Source organism: Argiope bruennichi, chromosome 1, assembly GCF_947563725.1.
Source record: "Argiope bruennichi chromosome 1, qqArgBrue1.1, whole genome shotgun sequence".
Lineage (NCBI taxonomy): Eukaryota > Metazoa > Arthropoda > Arachnida > Araneae > Araneidae > Argiope > Argiope bruennichi.
Genome location: NC_079151.1, coordinates 149,106,404 through 149,124,573, shown reverse-complemented (window position 1 = coordinate 149,124,573; position 18,170 = coordinate 149,106,404).

Below are 18,170 nucleotides of genomic sequence, written 5' to 3'. Positions count from 1 at the left end.
TGGGCAATGAATGTAATCTTGAAGTTTTAAATAAATCTGTTTGAGAGGCTGGGTTCACTCGGGAATACTTCGCGTGCTGGGATGGGACTCATCCCCACGCCTCCTATTGTAGCTTTTACACCCAACGCGGGTAAACCAACTCGGGATGGTCACGTGGGCATCGACGACATAAGGGTTAGCGGAATCCTATATGTGGCAGTTCTGCGTGTTTACAGCACCAAATAAGTGAAAATGAGTCTTATCTGTCCGTTAGATATGAGATGGCCAGTGCTCATTCACTTGCATCTCACCAGAAAATGCACGACATAATAAAGATATGCTGACTCATCTTGCAGTTTCAGTTCCTGCATGAAATACATCTTTTAAGGGCACAACTTCCGAATTTTGTATCAATTCATGTGCCCGATTGTTCACGGAAAGCTCAGTGTTCTTCCTGTAGGACAGTCGATTATAATAGCGCAGAGGCTTTATGTTTCCAATTGTAACTTCTTCCGCAAATGGCGGATTTGTTACACGTCGTCCTCTTTCTGGTGCAAAATCGAGACAACAGACTTCTTCAAACTTATGCACCATGCCCTTTGATTGTATTTACAGACATTTCATTCATTTTCATTCTACTTAAGCAAGGATTGCTGCTGGTTTTCACTCTGAAAATAAAAACTTTAAGACCCATGAACTCTCTATTGTGGTCAGCAGCATACTCATTTCTAACAAATGATATTGTAAGATAATGCGTATCATTTTTACAGTAAAATTAAATGAGGAGCATATTTGTTTAAACAGCACCCTCAACTGGCTAAATTTTTAAACTACTTTTTTCTGACAGAAACTGCGGTCCCAGTGTCTCAGTGACAAATGAATGGAGTTCCATACGGAACCGTTCAGTAGAAACGGAATCTCTGAGCATCGTCATTTTAATTTTAACTCTTTGCATTTTTATGAAGTTTAAAAGCATTCAAAAATAATATTTCATTACATATTTTCTAAAAGTATAACATTGACAACACATACATTGACACATATGAATGTGTCAATGAACTTTACTACTAATGAATGCTTTTCCCACTCACTAGGTAAATTAAACAAAATAAAAAGTATTTTTACAGCTTGATAGCATCTTCTATGTATAGCATGCAAAAATCGATATTAACAAATAAGAAAAAACTCCTGAGAGCTCGCGGTATTCTAATCAGAATGCGTGATTTATCTTCCTCCAAAATATCACGTAAGACCGCTTACTCGAAGTCAGCCCCTTAATTTTATTTAGCAGACAACTTTTTCGCTGACTTGGGGAGAACAAAGAAAGTGAATGTTTTTTTTTTTTTTTTTTTTCGTTGATCACGAGTGGGGGAGAGGGAAAATGAGGTTCTGAATATAGAAATTCTAATTAAAATGCTTTTCTCTTTATCAGGAATACCGAAAAAATCGAGTGGCTTTTAATGAAAGAATAAATAAGCTTTATTTATAACGTAGTCAATATAAAATATTTCCAAAAGAATTTCCTTTCGACGTTTTTTTAATAATTGCTTAGTTTTTTTCGGAAAGATCGTCAGAACGTCTGTCTAAGACACACTGAATGCGCAGAACTAATGGCGCGAATAACGCCTTCATGTCAGCGGAATTCTTGCGAAGCAGATGCTTATGAGAAAATTGAGTTTTTATGAAATTTTGACTTGCAGTATAGTCAGAGAAAATAATATGATCTTCAATACAGTCTCTAAAATACAAATGGACCTACATTTCGGAAATTTAAATTGTAATAAATAAAATATGCATACTAGGTCAGAATTTTAAGCAATATGGTACAAGTTCCTCAATTCATGCATTAATATAAATAGAGATACTGAAAAATTCATATTCTTACTAAGAGCCATTTTATTTAATTAAGAAATTATTCAACACTTTGATTTCAGAATCCGGAGATTATTTAAAGCCAGCCTTATCCGTTCACATATAGAAAGTATAAATTCTTACCGTACATTATTTTTCAAACTCTAACAAACTCTTTAGGTTATCACAAATGCAAGAACATTCTTCTGCTATACAAAATTTAGACAGGCCAGCATGCCAATGAACTTTCAAAAGGCATAAGTTTTTTTTAAATACTTTTAGTTAAAATTGAACACTTTATTTCAATGTTGCAGTATTATTTATATATTTTTTATTCTAAATAATCAGACATCCTCAAAATACAAAATCGTGCATTTTCCTTTTCTTAAGTCAATACTTTAAAGAATACATAAAGCAATACAAAAACTTTTTTTCCAATTAAGGAGGAAATTATGAGACTTCGATTATTTTACTTTCTGAAGTAAAGTTAGGGACAAGTTTCTAAATACATAAATAATAAAATAACTGATATTCTGGATTTAGATGAAATTTATAACAATTTAGCACAATAAAGTTTGTTGGTCAAAGAAATAACATATTCCATTGATGCCTAAAAATGGGTCATTGTTTTTGTTTTTTTAATAGTCTATTCTCTCTTTAAAAACAAAAGTTAGTTTGAGCTAAATTATAATGTAAATCAATCTTTTGGAAAATAGGCGTACTTCGAAAACCATATAAATTTCCATGGTCTACATTGTCCATCATAGAAATTATTCGCTTAAATGAACCAAATGCATTATTAGAATTGATATTCTGAGTCTCTGAAGTCTCTATTTTTACACTTAAAAATTTTTTTAAAATGTCATTTTTCGTGGATTTTTTATTTAATAAAGTTAGAAATAAAGCTTTCTTTAATGAAGAATAAAACGAAAATTAAATACAACGTCTTCAAAATATTAATATTCTCATTCTCGTTTCAATATTACTTCGCCTAAGGAACGTTCTATTATTTTTCCGTCAGTAATAATAAAGTAGTGGTTTCTCTTTTGATTCGAAAGTTACATTTATTCAGAATGTTAAAAAATTCCACATTCATAAAACATAAAAAATCGCAGAATTAATCCACTGTGGAACAAACTTGCTCAAATGCTGCCAAAATTTGATTGAAATCAGGGCAATACTTGAGGCGGCATAAAAAAAGTATTCTTGCTGAGGTATTAAAGTAAGTGTTTGCAGTTTTTCTTCTTACTAATCCATATTTGATATTACATTTATATTTTAAATTTATCATGACCATGAAAATTCAACTTAGCTGGTAATAAACTTTATTTGAATTCTTGTTAGATTTATTTTTTGTGTTATCAGGCGTCATGAAAGAAAAATGAAAAATCGGAAATTTGGAGAAATACTTATATATATATATATATATATATATATATATATATATATATATATATATATATATATATATATATATATATATATATATATATATATATATATATATATATATATATATATATATATATATATATATATATATATATATATATATATATTAAAGATAAAATGAAGAGGCATTCAATTGAAAGGGAAAAAATACTTTATTGATGCTAAAAAGCGGTCGCAGATTTCAAAAATGCAGAAATAACATGCTCACAAAAAGTGGAAATGAAACTTCATTAAGATTTTGCCAGCCGGTGAAATCAGAGAAAAAAATTAGACTAGAAAAAAAGTGAAATCCTTTTTAATTTTCTCTTTCTTTCTTGGAAAAAAAAATGAAAGCTCTATTCTTTTCCTAAATTTCAGATGCTAAAAATTGTCATTCTTTTTATTCTTGTATGAAATATGAATGAAAAATTGGCAACTATTAAATAGAAAATTGCTTGTAATCAATTGATTCAAAATGATTTCTATTAAATTGCAAAATCAATTATTATAATTTTATGAAAAGCAGCAATCATTTAAAATTGAATATATTGTATAAAATAAATAAATTCTTACACCATTTCCTTGTTTTCATAATGAACATGATTACTTGACTTCAATAAATAAATTTGATTTCAAAAAATGTTGTATTTTTCTCATCCTTATTTTTTTCCTTAAACCTCGTCATAAGATACATTCAAAAATGTGTCGAAACTTGCAGACTGAAACTATTCTTCAAATTACGAGTAGATGAAATCTGAAACGGAATTACTAAAACGCTAATTTTTGTCAAAGAAAAAAAAAAGAAAAAGAGGTTTTCCCATGTGGCGTTATTGGACAATAAGATATATAGTCATGTGTGTCATTTTTTTTTTCTCCTTCGTTAACAATACTAAACCTAACCCTCACAAACGAGGGATGATACAACAGGAGAGGGTAATAAACATATTCTCAACAAGACTTGCAGAGATACATGATTTTTTTAGTGCCATTAAACGCATGAAATGTTTATATTTATGACATTATGACCATTATGATACAATATATATGACAATACAATTTTTTTATTTTATGTGATTTGAATCACCCATAACAAAAAGTTTATACGCGTAATATTAATATTTAAGTGAGTGTTTGCGAGTATTTCTTACAATTATCTACTTCATTCAATAAATAATGAATTATTAATCAGAGAATTTCTCAATATTCCAAAAAATACCTTCATTAATAAATTCGAATGTTGATTAGATAATAAAATATTCCTAAATACTTCGATAAAAAAGAAAAACTTTCGTTCACCTTTCATGACAAAGTAATCGATATTGAAGGATAAAATTGAATTTTTTAACCTTTTGAGATTACCGTCAAGCAAAGTGAACAGGCAGTGGAGGAAATAAACATTTTATCCACAGTATTGAAGTATTTTTTATTAACTATAATGGTTTGAAATGTTACACTAATTGAATTTCTGTTCATTCAGTATAACAATTTTTTCAGAAAAATGAAAACAGACATTTTACTTTTATTTCCGCATCATTATTACTTTAAATCAAATAATTGAGCAATGAATTTAAATTTTGTGTACTAGTCAGTCTTTAAGAAAAAGACATGATTTTTAATCACATATTAGTAAAATTTCCTTAATAGAAAAATTTACCAATGTTGAACATTATTGGTTTTCCCCGTTCCTGTCAGAAGAGTTTTATTTGAGAAATGTGTTCGATTGACTTGAAGATAACTGTGTGTTTCGTAGTTTAATATCAAGATATTCAAGTTTCTTATATTTGTATTATTAATTATTTTGCAATATTTCCAATTGATATTAAACAACTATAAAACAAAATTCCACTGCATGTTTTTATATCAAAAACAATGAATAAATAATTCACCCACGATTAGTCTAGCCAAATTATTTAATGATTGAAAATGCAAGGATGGAAGCAAATTGAATATTTGACCAAAATCGATAATATTCTTCAAATTGTCATGGTCTGTTTTACCAAATTGTCAAGGAATTTATAATTTACTGCCTAACATCTACCTGGATATTATTCTTTCAATTTATGTTTTGACTACATTTAGAGATTAATGTGATTCTAAAGTGATGGTTATTGATGAATTAATGCATTTTTATATTCTGAAATTTGTTCGAAAAATTCATTTACTAGTTAATTAGCGTAAGTAGAAGTTTAGGGTAAATATGTATTTTTAACTGTTCAGTTAAAATCAGGTAATGTTACAGAAAAGGGATTTGATTTAAATAAAGATTTACACATAGTAAGCTTTGATTAATTTTTTCAAAAATTTTGGAATTTTAGCATTATAACAAGTTTTTAACTTATAAATAAGGACACTCTATTTCTGCAATTTTTTCGCGAAGAAAAACAGCCACATAACTTTTTATCTCAAAAAAATCAATGCTTCAACAACGAATGAACATTACAACTCTAACACGAGACTTAAAAAAAAAATAAGCACCCAAAAATAAAATAAGAGGGAGGGCCGGCATTGTTGTCTTCCGAAGGGAAATATTTAAAAAGATGCTTGTAAAATCTGTTGTTTTTAAAACCTTATTCAACCGCAGTTTGGAATGCATCCAAGTTTCGAATTTATAGATACTTCCATTAATCCTTTGATTATCTTGTCAAACTATTTCCTCTAATGGACATGAAACTAAATGTATCGGTTATCGAAATTTCGAATCTGAAAAATGGATATCAGATTTGTTTATTCTTTTTGGGCGTCCTTCAGAGTTGTTTTCTTTTATCTTTATTTAAGTGATGAGCGAATTGAGAATTTTTCTAAGCAGGATCTGAAAGAAGTTAGTAATCGGTTGATGAATTTAAAAATCGAAATTTGAAACCTTAGCAGCAAAGAAAGAAAGTTTTACAAAAAAAAAGGAAAAAAATTTATTCATGAGCAATACAATTTTAAAGTATAGATTTGACAAAAATATATACCTAAAATATTAGATTAATGTGAGAAAAAGAAAAAAAAAACTTTAACATAAAAAATATGGAACTTTTAATAAATTAAATAAAAGTCGGAAATTTTGACATGAATAAAAATAGGATATGATACTGTTGGATATGAAACTGTTCCTTGTAATATGAATGTATAATGCCTAATATTTATATCATTTTACAAACAAAAAAACGTCTTACTGTAGATATGTGACAAAAAAGTAAAAATGAGAGGTTCAACTTAATTTTCATTTTTCTTACTGCATTTAATATAATAATTAAATCCCGCCTATTAACCCGAAATCATTTCGCGAATTCCATTATAACGAGGCTTCTTATTTCAGAATGTAATATACCATAACCAATGAAATATTTGCATCACTAAAAAATATATAAAGAGAAACTAGCGCTCATTTTGAAAGAGGAATACATTTTCAAAATTACCACTATAAGTAATTGTGCGTTAAGTCGGTTTCTCAAAATGAAAGATATAATACAGGCTGGTGATTAGAGCCAAAATATCATGTTTCTGTAAGCATCGTGTCACGTGAGAAATGCAGATAGATAAATGCAATGGGGATAACATTCTTGTATTAGAAGAGGTTTTCATTAAAATTTGAATGGTTTCTTATTGTAAGTCTTGTATATTTAGGTGGATAAGTTAATTATGGGCAAAAGCTGAGAAAGTCTGATTCTGGTTTAATCAATTGGACTGTTTGATATTATCTGAGGTTAGTGAAAAATGTTACTGTATATTTTAGAATGTTATTAATAGAAATTGTAACAAATTAAATCAACATCAGTAAATATTTTTTGCCGTAAATTATTTTAGTAACTTTCCCAGAAGTAAGATGATATATACAGTTTGTCAAAAAAGTATTGCGACACACCAAAAGTTCACAGATTTTTCTCATAATATTTCACTTAAATAGGCAACTGAAGTCAAAACAAAGAAGTAAATATTATTTTGATATATACAAAACATAATTATTCAAACAAAACTCTCATATCAATACACTTATGGTTATAATTGAAAATAAAAGATATCAAGTGAAAAAACGTACTCAAAAATTATTGGGACACTTCTTAATAAATAAAGAAAACTGATGCAAACTTAAAAGTTAATATCTTGATGGGCCGCTTTACTTTTCATGACCACTCGTGGACCAAGCAATTTCTTACAAAATAGTCCATAGATTTTGGCCTTCATTTCTACCAAATGTTTTCATAAACCCTGCTTGTTAGAAATTTGATGTTCATATAGGTGTTGCTGCAAATAATCCCACTCATACTCATATGGATGAAGGTTTGGACTTTGTGCAGGAGTCTTAATAACACTAGAACAGTAGTAGAGGAAGCATTACTTGCAAATATCAGTAATCGGTCTTTTATGTTTCGGGCCATTATCTTGGTGCAATTTAAAATGTCTTGAGATTCCAAGCTTTCTCATATTTTGCTTTCAATTTCGCTTGAGAATGTAAACATAGACATGTTTATTCCTTGTTTAACTATTAAAATGGAAGTTCCCGACACCAGTGTTTGCCATACAGCCCCCAGACTATTTGATTGCTACCTTCGTATTTGACAGTAGGCCGTAAATTTTTCGCATGCATAGTTGTATTTGGTTTTCGACAAACATTTTGCTTGCCATCCGATCCGAAAATGTTATATTTGCTTTCATCAATAAAAATTACATTTTCCCTAAATTATTTTGCCTGCTTTACAAATATTTTAAAAATTCTAACTTAGCTTGTCGATTTTCTTTGCTGATATAGGCTTTCTTTGAGGTATTCTGATATGATATTTATATTTTCTTAAAATATTTCTGACAGTTTTAGGATTTACAGATTTTCCGAACTTACTTTTACATTGCAGAGTGAATTTCACAATCTTCCTCTTTTCAGTTCATTAAATCGCCTTGGATGCTCTGATTTTTGCTTGTTTAGAACACTATTTGTTTTCTTGAACCTGTGAATATCGTTAAAAACAGTAGACTCACTATTAACAGTAGCAACACTCAACAGTAGACTATTACTCAGTTTCAAGATATGTCCTATACAGCGAACTGATTTTCCATTCTCTCAATGATTTATTACAAGATTTCATACACCAACCGATATATCTCCGTTTCTCGCCATTTTTTCTATAACTAATTTTATCTAATGAAAATTTTATGTTTAAAATCATAGTCTAAAAATGCGGCAGTAAATTCACTTCTATTGATGCGCTATATATTTGTTGATTTTCTCATTTCAAAAGTGTCCCAATACTTACTTGACTCCTATTTGATTATATTTAAAAAGTTAGATCAAATTAAAGTTTTGAAATACTAATAAAATTTTCCTTACAAACTGTACACCAAATGTTGAAATATTTCTTGATTCATTTTGTTTTTATTTTAATGTGATAGATAGTTTTATAAATAACTTGAACAACTAAAAGTCAAGTGTCCCAATACTTTTTTGAGTGACTATATATATGTATTTATTTTCTCCATGTTCTTCTAAATGGACGTTTCAAAGTTATAGTAGTACAAATCATGTTTTCAAAAAAATAAATAAATAAAAATTAGGAATTTTAAATGATAATAATGCTCTAGTTATAAAATAAAGCATCTTTTTTTCGTTTTAAAATAGCAACGTGTGTAAACTTGTACACTTTTATGTTTAAATGCTTCAGATTGTTGGTTGATTCCGCTTATTTGTAAAGGATTTCCAACCAAAAAGAATGGACTAAAAGGAACGTATTCGAGATCCATTAAATGATCTTGAGAACAGTGACGCATGAAAGTCAGGGTCGGAAAAGAATTCCTCAGATATAGAATAAAAGGTTTTTTTCCCTACAAATGCGTTTATTAAAACCCATAATTGTCCACGCACAGATCAAAAACATGATTTGAATTCCGACTGCGTACTTGATGATGTTTACAAAGAGCAACAGCAGACGTGCTGAAATTGTCAAACCTACATTCACTGTCACTTTTAAACAATAAATAATTTTGAATGATTGAATTATAATCAGTTTGGCTTATCTATATTCCAGAAAACTTAAACATTAATATTCGGAGATACTAGGAGAATTAAAAAAAAAAATACCTATTATGCATAATAGTGTGTCGTGATTTTAAATCTATTATTACTTTGAAACATTATTCAGCTAAAAAAAGAAAGGCCAAGAACAATGGCTTCGATAATTGATTGAAGATCATGAGGATCAGGAATTCCAAAGACTGTCTATAAAAGCATAATAAATAGCATGTCTAGAAAAGCGGTTCCCAACCTTTTGGTTTTCATGCAATATCCACTGGATAAAAAATATTGTAAATCTCGCTAATTAAATATGTAAGTAAAATATGCAAAAATGCTAGAAAGATGTACTGGAAAACTCTCAAAATTGTATTGATTATAAAAAAGAAAATTGTTATTATTTAACTTAAATATCGCAACAGAAGTAAAACCGAAAACAAGTAGTACAGAGTCAAAATAAAAAAATAAAAACTCAATTGGAATGTTAACATTCTCTTTTCCCTTACGAAAGAAATAAAACTTGACCAGAATCAGCCTCCAGTTATTTTCTGCTCGTACATTTAGTTGAGAAAGTTCGTTCCCACAGATAAGTGGTCGTGGACCACATCTAGGGTTTCAATGAAAGTTCGCCAAATGATGAATATCATTACCGGACATTTATCTAGAAAGGAACCAATGTCGTTGTTCTAAAAGAGTATTTTAGAGTCTGGACACTTGATAAATTCATTAGATGATACTTTCGTTTTCTTTTAGTAGGTTCTTTTTGCATACTTATGTCTCTTAATCGTATCTCTAATCCACTATTTCTTGTGTTCCATTTTAAGAAAATAACATCTAAAAAATACGGAAAATCTGAATATTGGAAAAGTTCGTACAAAATAATAGGCCCCACAAATACGCTGCTGCAATTGGAATAGGAATAACTTCCTAGAACAAATTTAACAACATAATTTTTTTTTACTTTTATTTTTAGCAATTTTTAAATGTGAAAAATCATTACCACACAAGTTTGTAGCACTGGAAATTGCGAATTCAGAGTCAGAATAAAATAGTAAATAAATATATATTCAAACTTTAAAATTTTGTTGTCATTTGTATCAACAATCATTTGTTTTTAATGAGAACAAAAACTTTTTAATGTTTTCAAATTCCTTTAAATCTATTTTTTTTTTTTACAAAACATTAGATTTACCCCTTATTCAGGGGTAAAAATAATTGGCTTTTACAATACGCGGTAGTATATTTAATTTTCTCTAGAAGTAAAGTTGTAATTGTTGTATAAATTCAACTCAATTTATGACTCTGTCATAAATTTGAATCCTACATTCAAAATTTATAAACTAAAACAGTTTTCTTCCAAATTTAACACATCGCCTTTCCCATTATGCTAATTTCTGGAAATTAAAGAAAATATGTCTGCACCATTGAAACTTTGATCCTTTCCCTTCCTCATATTGGCAGAAGATTTAAGCTCAAAAAATTAAGATTAAAATTATTTATCAAACTTCCAAATCATTAAATATTACATGCCATTGTCCTTATCCACGCACAAAAAATATTCTGTTTATTATGATTAATTTAAGAATTTTTTTTCTTGGCAACATAATACAGGAATTAATTTTCCATGTCAAGAACATAAAACATTTCTCTAAGCAATATATTCGGGGTTTCGAGATTTCAGAATAGCGAAATAAATGAAACTCAATATTTTTTTTTCAGATGATTTAATGCTAATACATTAGGTAAAAGGAAAATTATTTCAATCATATTTTGAGTCACATATCTTTGAAGTTGGAATGGTGTGATTTTGATATTTCAGCCATCGATTATTATTTATTTTTGAAATTCAATTTGAAGAAGAGATTTGAAACAGAAGGGATTTCTTGGTTATATATATATATATTTTTAAGTGAAATAGGATGCCTCGTCATATTAATTATTTTACCATTTGATTGCGAAAAACTTAAAGATATTCGCTTTCTAGTTGCTATATTTGATGGCAGATGAGAAAAAAGGAAGTAAGTCACTTGCCAGAAAAGCAAAAGTATTTCTTCTGATGTCGTTTCCCACTTCCTTTTCTTCCTATTTGTTGGTAGCAAGAAATGGCAGATTATATTTTCTTTCCTTGGATTCTTTTTTTTTTTTAAGTTACAAGAAATTTGCTTTTCTGATAGTCATGAAAACCTCTAGTTGCAAATGATAAAAAAAGTAAGCATTTATAAAATTATAGACATTGAAGGACACGGTTAAAATTAATATTATATGAAATATTGGCATTTAACTATCAAAGATTAAAATGAAATGAAGGACTACATATTTGAAAAGTAACAATATATTATTAAGCGTAAAGAGCAAGGGAAGATGCTTCAAAAACATAAAAATTCCTACAAAAATAAATATGAACTTTTTAATGTGACTGATTTGAAACTAAATTAATTTTAAGTTTTACTGGATCATAAATATTTTTAAAAAAAATAAAATTGGGAGAAAAAACATAAATATATTTGGTGTTGGGTGAATTCTAAATAAAGCAAATATCCGGTTGCGTTTTTTACACTTATCAAGTAGGAATCCGTCTACTTACGCATTTGTTTTAGGTGCAGCAGATTTTGGTCCCAAAACAACTTTATGCTGACAACAATTTTATGCCGAGTTTTTCATTCATATTTGCAAAGAAATGAGCCTTCTTTTTTCTTTGGCCCAGTAATTACCTTCTGAATGTATTCTTGGCCATTACTACTACTATTTGAACACAGGCATTGTTTCTTTCTCGGCATTGTTCTACCTGGACGATAAACTATCGAATATTTCCGCGTCAGTATCATAGGAACATGTCGATGAGGATATGCAAGGCACAGATTTTATCGACAGGTTCGTGTTATAAATGACGAAGTAGAATAGATTGCCAGAAAGACTAATGTGTGACTCTCTTCAGTTACGCAGAATCTTCCAACGGTTGCTAGATGATAAAGCGACAAGTCTCTCATTTTTCGATGGCATTCATTTGGAGATCTCATCCAGTGAAGACATGCAGTTTTTGTTATTATATTGAGGGCGAAAAACGTCTTGTAATTCCCTTTCAAAATAGGAATATTATTGAAAAAATGCTTTCAAAATATAGATATAAAAAAGGAAGTGCTTTCAAAAATGTGCACAAATGTATAAGACATATTTTAACATTTCCAAACAAATTAAATATGTATCTCTATTAATACTCTTCTTAAGTTAAATTTTCATTTAAATCCTTAATTTGGTAAGTTCAGTCTAGAAATATATATATATATATGTTACCGTTAAAGTATATAATGCAGTTATTTCATAGAATACCTAGTTATTCCATAAAATAACTGATCGTGTCCGTTAAAGTGTGTAATATGTTATTAATTTGACACTTTAATTGGTTATTCTATAAATTAACTAATATGGGAAGTTAAAGCGTAAAATAAACAATTTATCTAAAATGAAATTAAACTAATGATAGACAATTGAAATTAAAAAGAAGCAATTTATCTAATTTAGGCAGCGTATAAATGGTATGTACGGAAACGTGCCATAAAATCATTTGTTACAACAAGGATTACTAAAATGACACTTGGAATTACAAAGAACATTATTTCTAAAACAAAAACATTTTTTGTTGACACACTGGGTTTAACATGGGCATTTTTTTAAATCCCTGACCAGTACCATGAAATACAAGAGATACAAGAAATACAAGATTATTTTACACTTTAACGGGCTGCAGATCGTTATTCTATGAAATAACTAGTTAGGCCATGAAATACAAGAGAGTTTTACACTTTAATGGACATGATCAGTTATTTCATGGAATAACTAGGTATTCTATAAAATAATGGATTTCATACTTTAATGGTAACACATATATACTTTTAATTGCTTATTTATTTACCGTAATATTAATATAATAATTACACAGCATTTTAGGTATTCTTTAAATTTCATGATCCGAAACAGAACTCAGAGAATGATCATTTTTGTTCACTCTGCAACGAACCTCAGGGCTGTAATTATTATTATTTTATTAGTTGAAAGAAACTATGAAGTGCAGATGAAGTTTCAATTCTACAACAGCGAATTATTATTCTAGAATCTAAAGAAAAAAATCACACCAAGAAGTAAAAAAACTGAATTACTGAAAATACCCAAATGTTCCGTCATCGAATAATCCGCAAATGATAGCCGATTTTCGAAAATTATCAACGACATCATTGGCTCACATTCAGCTTTATCAAGTGGTGGCCAGTTATAATAAAAACATTTTTTTTCTCCTTTTCAGCCGTCAAAAGGTTTTTAAATAATTTTTTTCTAGGTTTTATTTAAATGATGAACCTTGTATTTAATGAATGTTGAATCTTTGCGACTAACTAAATTTTTGCTAATATTTTCTCTAAATTTCCACTTGCGTTTGAAATTTAATTTCACAAGCAAGTGAACATCCATTTGTTAACATGACTGCTATTTAATATAATATATTTGAATGAATAAAAGTATATCAACCTCCTCTTGGTTTGAAAATCGCTTTATTGTGGCACAATGATGTTTTTTCTTGATTCAATGAAACTATTATTGAATACCCCTTTGAATTTTTACATTATTTATGAAATGTATACCGTAATAGACATAAAATGTTAATGATGAATGATTATAATTTCTTTTCTTATATTTTAAATTTAAAAAAAATCTGTTTCAGTGAGGAGTTTTTTTTTATTATTATTAACTAGAATTTAAATATTTCAGACTGAAATTAAAGGTGAATCTTTAAGCGAAATGACAGAAACTTAAGGAGATGCACTGCAGTCATTTTCCATAACGTAACGAACATAACATGACGTGCTAAAATAGTACGCTGCATACCTATCAAAATTTTGAAATTTAAAAACATTTTGTTCAGGAAGCCATTAAGAGCAAACTATATGGAATACTTATTTGAATAACATCAATAATTTCCAGTAAGCTAATTTCCTATCAACCAGTCGATCACAGGGATGGCTGGTTGTTATCTATTTGTGTATTCTAAATACTTTTAAATATAGAAAGTCTGTATGATTGTCTTCCGTCCCATACGTATAAAATTTCTAATTTTTTATTATTTTTTATTTTTTTAATCTTGGTTTTTGGAACTCCAAAATAAGAAGAAGTAAATTGTTTTAAATTAAATTTCCGAAAATTTTTTATCGAACTCAAGTATTTAATAAAAAGCATTTAACCTTTCCAAAACGAAAGGAGATCCTTGTTTTAAAAAAAAGGAATGAAACATATCTATATAAGGAAAATGAACTCCAAATGCATTTCCAAATATTATAATCCCTTTTCTAAAACAATCCATCAAAAAGTTACAAAACCGAAACATGGAAACAAATATGGATTGTTTTTTATTTTATTTTTTTGAAAGATGAGGGAGGAAAAGGTTACAATGCAAAAAATATTGCAAAAATTAGTTTGCCTGAATTTTCAGGCATTGAGTTAACTTTTGAATTGTGAAATTTCTTCATTGATAATGTAGAATTTTTAATATAGGAAACATTGTCTACCTGTAAATAAAGAACAGACATATAAATAACCGGGTTAAAACATTGTTTCAACTTTTATGAAAACTAAGCCCGGGTTTTAATTTGACACCAGACTCTGCGAAGTTAATAACAGTTTTCACTTCGATAATTACAACAGCATCCGACTTCTTCATAATAAATGAAATCTCTCAGGCAAAGCTGCATAATGCCCAACAGTGTTTAAACCGGAAATTTTAATACTTCCCTCAGAATGGCCTGGCTCGAGATGTAATTAAACAGGTCCTTTCTGTTACACTAAGTGTCTGAGTGCTGCACAAGCAGTTAATGCCCTTTTAAAGTCCTCTTAATGCCAGAAATGTTCAAATCGCATCTGGCCCCCTACTTTGCTGAAATCCCAGTTAAACGAGTTTTAGAGGAAAATTCCCTCCAAGCTTTGCCTCTTATGGCCATTTTCCGGCTAAAAGTCTTAATTAAATGAAGGCCACAGAATCGAGTGCTTTTAGTTTGCTGACTTGACATTGAGGGCGCTTGAAATGCATTTGCATAAGGATATGCATATGAATAATATAGTGCTCAGAGTCAAAGGTGAGTTTTTCACAGCTAATACGTTGGTTCCCCATGCCACAAATTATTTAATAAGAACTTCATTGTAAAATCATTATCATCCACAAAAAGGTTTAATGAGAAGGATTTCAAGAATATATTCTACTATTTGACAAAGAAAAGTAGGAGGAAGGAAGACATCACAAAAATAATGAATTAACTAACGCACATTTACAACTATATAGAGTGAGATAAATTTCAATTTTTAACATCAATATTTAATGCTTTGAATCAGTTTCGATTTTATCGAGATAATTAAAGTCTCAAAACAGGCGATCATAAACTATATCGGATAAGATTTTTGCAGGATGCGTAATATAACAAAAACAGTTTTTACCGTTACTACAAATTTCAAAGGCTGCGTTTTGTCTGCAACTTAAAATTAAATTTTATATTTATTGATGATATTGAATGTAGGTCTGATACTTGCAATGTTTCATGTTATCCAACGGAAGCTATTTTATGTGCAGAACTATGTTGCGAAATGGAAAGGAGAGATTCTTATCTTTTACACAAATTCGAATATTGAAAAAATACTTAATCTGGCAAAATGTCCTTGATATATAAATAAATGCAAACTACATTATGAAATAATTTTGACTACATTCTACAGTCTAAGAAGCCCAGTGCTGTTCTTATTCTTATGCTCTTTCTTATTCAAAGCAATCTCAAACTTGTATCTCACCAAACAAGAATGACTACGCATAAATTGCACACAGTCCTTAATTGTTAAGGAGTCTTCGCTTTGTAGCAGTCGGCATTCTCGCCTCTGTTAGAACTGAGTGATCTGATGCAAGTTGAGACACGGTTTTCATATCCCTATGTAGGGCCTACAATGAAAGAGAGTTAATTGTGGCAAAGGCTGTAATATGTGTCCGACCTGAAACAGATATACTCGAAACTGAACTTCTGATTTGTATTGGACCCTAGAATCTTTGGATGACACTGAGAGACTCATTACGACTTCCAGTAGTATCAGTTTGTTTCAAATGTATTTCTGCACAGTACCCCTGTCGCCCTATTACAGATAGGATTTGCAATTTCTCTGAAATATTTTCGCTTTTGAAACTGAATATATATAAAGTGGTGGTCGACATTTGGACCCTTTTGAAAATCGTTATGTGTTTTAACTTTGTATGCTTACAGAAAATGTTACATTTCAAAAAATGCAAACTCTTACATATCATTTTAAAGAGAATTTAATGCTTATTTCAATACAAAAGGCAAAATTCAAATATTTGTATTACAAAAAAGATTATCTTAGTTTAATCTGAATAAAAAACACAGTGATGAAGTGGACTGTAATTTGTAACTTCCCTGACAAACCACAGTTTTTGTTCTGGGAACCAATCAATGTTAATAATTGCTAGCAGAAGCTGACATCATGTTTAAAATTGGAACCAGTCATTAATGCGCTTTATTCTGCAGAAGGAAGACTGTTTTTTATGTAATCAAATTGCAAGTTAGAAATTTCGTTAATTTTTTTAATAAATAGATGGAATTTTTGTAAATATTTTTAATATTAGTCAAGAAACAATGACATCAAATAAAAAAATAAATTGGATACCTAGAAAGAGAACTAAGATTATTTTGTTACATGAATTTGGTCTTTCTTATGCTGAAATTGCAAGACATGTGGGTTATTCAGTGACTACATCTGGAATCCGAAAGTTTTTATGATATCAGAAGACAAATTCAATAAAAAGCAAAGCCAGAAATGGCTGAAAATGTGCACCACATCTGCTGATGACAGAAGAATAAAAAGACTATGTCTCCAAAATAAAAGAATGTCATCAGCGACCATCAGAAGTCAACTGAATGATGCTGACATTTATGTGAGTTCAAGAGCAATTAGGAGAAGATTATTAGATTTTGGGCTAAGAGGTAGAATTCCTCGAAAAATGCCCTATCTCAATTTATAACAGCATATAAAAAGATTACAGTAGGCAAAGCAGCGCATTAATTGGACAGATTATCAGTGGTCAGAAGTTATACGGAGTGATGAAACAAATATATTTTTATTTGGTAGTGATGGCGAAATATGTAAGGCATAGAATAGGCGAAGAGCTACATCTTGACTGCATTCGGACAACTATGAAGAACTCAGTTAGTGTTATGATTTGATCATGCATTTCTGTCTTGCAGGCAATTACCGTCTTGCATGCAAGCAGACGGTATTGGTCTCTTTCATGCTATTGATGGGGCATTAAACGCATTAAAATACATTGACACTATTCTAGAGCCAAAACTTGCACCTTCCATCAGTGTTATATTTCTCAACAAAGTGTCATTTATTTTTCAGCAGGATTCAGCTCCTTTCCACACAACAAAAATATCGAAAGCGTGGTTTAGTACAAAGAGCACTGAATTGTTATCATGGCCAGGAAACAGTCCTGATCTCAAAATTATTGAGAGCTTATGGCTTTGAAAACTCTTGTACATATGAAGCCTTCATCAAATAAAAGATAATTAATGGAGGATATAATTTTTTCGTGGAATCATGCAATAACGAAGGAAGAGCTTAAACCTCTCATCAACTCAATGAAACATCCGTGTGAAGCTGTAATAAAAATAAAGGCTACCCTACTAAGTACTGATAACTCACTGCAGGCATCAGCATGTAATGTATCCCGATAATTATTGCCACTGAACTTTTTTTTTGTATTGCAAATATTTGAATTTTGCTTTTTGTATTGAAATCAGTATTAAATTCTCTTTAAAATGATATGTAAGAGTTTGCATTTTGTGAAATGTTACATTTTATATAAGCAAGCAAAGTTAGCAAACAT